This window comes from Empidonax traillii, unplaced genomic scaffold (assembly GCF_003031625.1).
Source record: "Empidonax traillii isolate 1590-97213 ecotype Southwest subspecies unplaced genomic scaffold, ASM303162v1 scaffold1039:size287584, whole genome shotgun sequence".
Lineage (NCBI taxonomy): Eukaryota > Metazoa > Chordata > Aves > Passeriformes > Tyrannidae > Empidonax > Empidonax traillii.
Window position 1 is genome coordinate 76867 of NW_020956232.1, and position 5489 is coordinate 82355.

Below are 5489 nucleotides of genomic sequence, written 5' to 3' on the forward strand. Positions count from 1 at the left end.
AAGAAAAATGTTCCCTCTCTCAGATTATTCCACTTGTAAAGGAAGATAAAAACGCACCATTTGTTGATGTGGCAAACTTTGAGCAGAAGGGAAAGTAATTTACGGTAAATTTCTACACTTTTTTCCTAAGGCAGATCTTCCACTACTTGGAAGAAGATAGGATAGAATGGTGGATGCATCTACTTAGACAGTATTCTGTGTCTAGAGAGGAGAACTCTGCCTGTGAGTTACTAAAATAGCTAAAGAGAAAATGGACACACTGTGCTTGAAGTTAACTGGATCACAATCAGAATGTTCTCTGTAAAACCTGGGATTTTAACAAAGTAAACCTTTTTTTCCCTACTGGTAAATTTGAATACTACATTTTTTAACAGTAGTCTGAAATGTTTCATTTCAAATCCACTAAATAACAGATGAAACAGAATTTCCATGTTGGTCAGTTTCCCTGTTAGGTTTATTATCAATCAGGAAATGGCCAGATTCTCAGATCTTCTCCTTATAAAGATTTATTATGTAAGAATTAAGCTAAGCCCACATCAGAATTGAGAAGAGACAAGCATGAGACAATTAATGAAGTGGAGAACATCTTCAGGAACCTGATGTCTCCGCATCATTCCTAAGTCAAAAATGTACGCCGGAATCTGGGGTTTCCTGGGATTCCATGAGTCTAGGATTCCATGGCTGAAGGACTCAAGGATTCCATGGCTTTATGACCCTAGGACTCAAGGACTGTCTCCAAAGCAAGGAGGGGAGGTTGGTGTTGGAGGGAGCTGCCACAGTGCAGGGGCACCCACTGCTGAGAGGCACCTGCTGGGAAGTGACCTCCCACCATTCCCTCAGGCTCAGCCAAGGTCTCTCCAACATCATACACACAGAGCAGAGGGAGAGCCTGACTTAAACTCCCTCTTTTGAGATTGAAAACCTATTGGAACAAGCCAGAGTGTGTAAGTCCTGTAGCAGCAGTTCCCGCACAGCACTTGGCAGCTCTGTCCTTGCAAGCAGAAGGGCCTTCTGTCCCTAAGCAGGCCTGAACCTCCCTGGGGCCTGGCAGTGCAGGCCCTGAGGGCCAACACACCGTGCCTTGGATCCGAGAGTGCAGATCCAGCCCTTTGGGGTGTCTTGCTCCTGTGCTGGGCACCCTGTGCTGCTGCTGCTGCTGCTGCTGGCAGTGTGGTGGCAGTGGCTGAGCAGAGGCACCAGCAGCCCTGCAGGCTGTGGGGCACTGGGGGGTCAGGGCAGAGCCCACTGGCCCAGTTTGGGCTAATAGTTGAGGATGGAAATGGAGAAGAGAAACTGTGCACATGGTCTGCTCAGAGCAGGCCTGTGGGAAGGAGGGAGGGCTGACACACCCCCTGCCCAGTGCTGCCAAGGGAAGGGCTTTGGGGGAGCCAGGAGGCCTAGATGGAATCCTGAGCCCTTCAAGGACCCAGCTGCCAGGCTGGGCTCAGCTCACGCCAGCAGGATTTCATCAGGCTTTGGTTCAAGACTGCTGGAAGATTTGAAGTGGTGAGAACGTCTGGAAACCAGGGTGGTGCATTCCTGCTCCCCAGCCCATTTGTGCTCAGCTGGACAACATCTCCCTCGTCTGCCTGCAACCAGCTTGTTGGGCCTGTCCTCTCCCCCTCCTGGCTGGGGGACTTTGCTTTGTTTCCCCTTTCATCTAACATGCTGAGCTTCTCCTTAAACGGGGTTGTTCATCTTTTGCCACTCTCTATTTCACATCTTCCTCATCTGCATCCTCACCATCTGCTGATCGAGTCTCTTTGGGCAGCTGGGTTTTGAACTTGCAGCAACAGGTGTGCACTTAGGAGCACTTACAGACTCCAGCATTTTCGTCAGGGCTAGAAAGGGTGCCAAAGCTTTTCTTGCAGTGGGAAGCTTCTTTCCTTTCCTTTCCTGAGGAAATCTAATCTGTGTCTTGGGTCATTGCCCCTTTTTTGGTCTTTCAAGGAAGGATCTGCCATGGCTGCGGGAATCTTCCGGATGTACCTCATGCTGATGGCAGTTGTTGGTGTCAACAAGCCTTTGCACTCCTCTGAGAAGAATGGAGTTGTTGCTGAGAATGGGGAAGAAACCCTCCAGAGGATGAAGGAACAGGAAGTGAGCCTTCGGCTGCACCAGTTGCACTTAGAACAGGAAATTGCAGACCTGGAAGCCAAACAGAAGGCTCTGGAAATGCGGGACTTGGAACTGGAGAGAAAGATCCAGCAGCATATGTTCACTGTCCTTTCCTTGGTGATCCTGACACTGATCAGCCTCTGGAGGCAGAATTAACAGGATGTAACGTCAGCACAGTGGAGAAGAAGCTTACATGGTGGTCCTGGGGAAAGCATGGGAAAGAGTAGCCTTCCCTGACAAGGCCTTTTGTGCTATTCAGGGACATTTACAAACTCTGAGGAAGAGTTAACAACTGCAGGGAGTGTGAGCAACCAGGAATGTGGAGAACAGGGTAGGTAAACAGAGTGCGGCACATCAGAAGTTTGTGGTGCTGCAGTTTGGGAGGCATTTCACGCAGGCAGGGCAAGTGGGAATGGCTCTGAGTCACTGCAACACAGCCAGTGGGCTCATTTGCTGGTCTTTACATTCACTGAGAGAGCTCAAATATGATATCTGCTCAGCACAGAGCCAAGCTGTCTAAGCTCACCAAAAACTATGCAGTGACCCAGAGAGAGCTCCCAAAAACCCATGCAAAACATGGAAAAAAACCGTGCATCTGTCCAGGCTTCAGGCTGTAGGGAATGTGTAACCCTCTCAAGGGATTGTAGCAGTGATGGTAGTTGCATCAGATGTTTCCATGTGGGTTGGCTGCTCAGCCTGGTAGCAGAGTTATGAGATGAAGTAGAAAGGCTGAGAAGCATTGGAGAATCTGAGTGGGAGATAAACTGGTTGGACCATGCTCTGGCCTCCCTAAGACATGAATATCCACTGGAAATATTTAAGCTCAAGGGGATCCTCTATCCATCCCCCAGCAAGGAGCAGGTACCAGTTTTGAAGCAAGAAGTAAATGAAGGGTAATCCATACTCGAGGAGGCAAGTGAAATCCTTCTTCACCCACCACACTCCCCCAGGTACCTCTGCAGAATAGAATTGTATGTGGAAGACTGTAAGATTTGTGCTTTATTTTTTACGAGAAAGAGAAATGCAGGATTTTCCTCTCTTTTGGCCCATCTTATCTTTGCAGGTGTGAAGGAAGGCCATGCTTCCATTTGTGAAGATGCTGAACATAAGAAAACCAGTCTGTAACATCAACTGAAGGTTTAAACACAAATAAACCAGGTTCAGTAATTACAAGCAAAAAGAAAAGCCCACAGCATATCTGCATTTCAAACCTCCTGTCAAAACAAAGACTATACTATCCCTTTCTCCATTAGGCTTTGCTCATGATGACAGTGTGTTTTGTCATAAAACATTTCAGGCAAAACCATTTTCAGAAAACAGTCCAGTATTTCTCATCTGAAAATGGGAATTCTGAGCCAACTCACTCTAAAATATATTTCTATGGAATAACTGCAGTGGAATAGCTGTAGGGTTCAAGGTGATTACCATGGATACCTGTGGATTGTAACAGAAGCAGTACATGTGAACCATCCATTTAAAATGTGATAAGGAAATGTAGTATGTTCCATTAGACCTTGAAATAGAAAGTCAATTCCACTCTGGTTTCAGTGGGCTGTGTGGCTCTCATGATTCTTTAGAGGAGGCTTGGAATATATTTGTCCAAGGGAAAGAGGCAAGGATCAAGAATTTGAAGGACTGAATAAGAATAGCCCACATTAGAATTGAGAAGAGGCAAGCAATTGACTGAAACACTCGAGACAATTCATGAAGTGGTGAATATTCTCAAGAACCTGATGTCATCTCAAAGTCAGAAATCAACACCAGACTCTGTGGTTTCCGAGGATTCCAGTATTCCATGACTCTAGGATTCCATGGCTTTATGACCCTAGGACTCAAGGACTGTCTCCAAGGCAAGGAGGGGAGGTTGGTGTTGGAGGGAGCTGCCACAGTGCAGGTGCACCCACTGCTGAGAGGCACCTGCTGGGAAGTGACCTCCCACCATTCCCTCAGGTTCAGCCAAGGTCTCTCCAACATCGTACACACGGAGCAGAGGGAGAGCCTGACTTAAACTCTCTCTTTTGAGATTGAAAACCTATTGGAACAAGCCAGAGTGTGTAAGTTGCCACACAGCACTTTGTAGCTCTGTCCTTGCAAGCAGAAGGGCCTTCTGTCTCTAAGCAGGCCTGAACCTCCCTGGAGCCCGGCAATGCAGGTCCTGAGGCACCACCACACACTGTGTGAGTGCACATCCAGCCCTTTGGACTTTGGGATTTCTTGCTCCTGTGCTGGGCACCCTGTGCTGCTGCTGCTGCTGGCAGTGTGGTGGCAGTGGCTGAGCAGAGGCACCAGCAGCCCTGCAGGCTGTGGGGCACTGGGGGGTCAGGGCAGAGCCCACATGCCACAGTAAGACAGACTAATCCAGTGTAATCAACTTTTCTGATCTGTGACAGGATCAACTTTGCAGAAGGAGGGGGGGGAGCAGAGCAGAGATTCTCCTACAGCCCGCGGTGCAGACCATGGGGAGGCAGCTGAGTCTGTTTTGTCTGCGATGATAGTTGGTGAAGAATCCCCGTCCTTATCTCAACTCATGAGGCTTTCCTTGTATTTTCTCTCCCCTGTCCAGTTGCAGAGGGGTGGGATCGAGTACCTTTGATGAGTGCCTTGCATCCAGCCAGGGTCAGCCTACCACAGAAAACTACTCGACCCTACAGATCCATTTCATGTTCAAGGCCGTGTATTTCTTTATGCATAACTTAAGAAGTGAATTAACATATAGATTAAGGTTTAGATCAATAAAGATTCATCATTCTCTGGCATTTAAGGGTTTTGAGGCAGAATTGCTACTGAACATAAAATGATAGCTCTTCTTGAAACATTTTAGGTGAGATGACCTAGCGGAGTTACAGTCCAGTGTCTCAGTGTTTCACACCACTAGTTGTTTAGTAATGCTTTGGCCCTTGTGCTGCTTAAGGAGCTGACAACCATTATATTGTGTGAAACTTTTAACTTGCATTCTAAACCCTGATACTCTATGCATATGAACAGACTATAGCTGGGCTTTTCAGGGCTTTACTTCTAGGTTTAGGAAAGGAAAACCAGCTGTCACTGTAGCTCTGCAGCCCCAAATGCAGCTCCCCAAAGATGCAAATCACAGTGCCTGTTCTTGTTTACCCTGTTGAAAAATGTAAATATGAATCCCCTTCTACTGTTTTCTCTGTCAATGTTCCTACACAGAAGGCAAACTTGGCAGCTGTATGACCCAGATACCAAGTTCTGGAATATTTTCCACTTGTGGAATCTGCATGTTAGTTGCTCATTTAAACAAGAACATTTTCTGTTACCTAAATTTTAACTGAACTGTTCAGTGCAGGTTTGTAATTATGATCATCCAGTGTTTTTCTTTAGTAGTAGTTGCAGCCATAAATTATTAT

At 47.0% G+C, this 5489-nt stretch overlaps 1 long non-coding RNA gene across 2 annotated transcripts in view; it reads right to left on the reverse strand.

Annotated features, from left to right (window-relative positions):
* Positions 1-3858, reverse strand: part of LOC114068322 — an 11758-nt gene extending 7900 nt beyond the window's left edge. The window contains exon 1 of one of the 2 annotated variants that reach the window (XR_003573562.1): positions 3803-3856. This is a non-coding gene — a long non-coding RNA (uncharacterized LOC114068322). Of the gene's footprint in view, positions 1-3802 lie in introns of both variants that reach the window. The other variant, XR_003573563.1, reaches the window with a different exon arrangement.
* Between the last annotated feature and the right edge of the window lie 1631 nt (positions 3859-5489).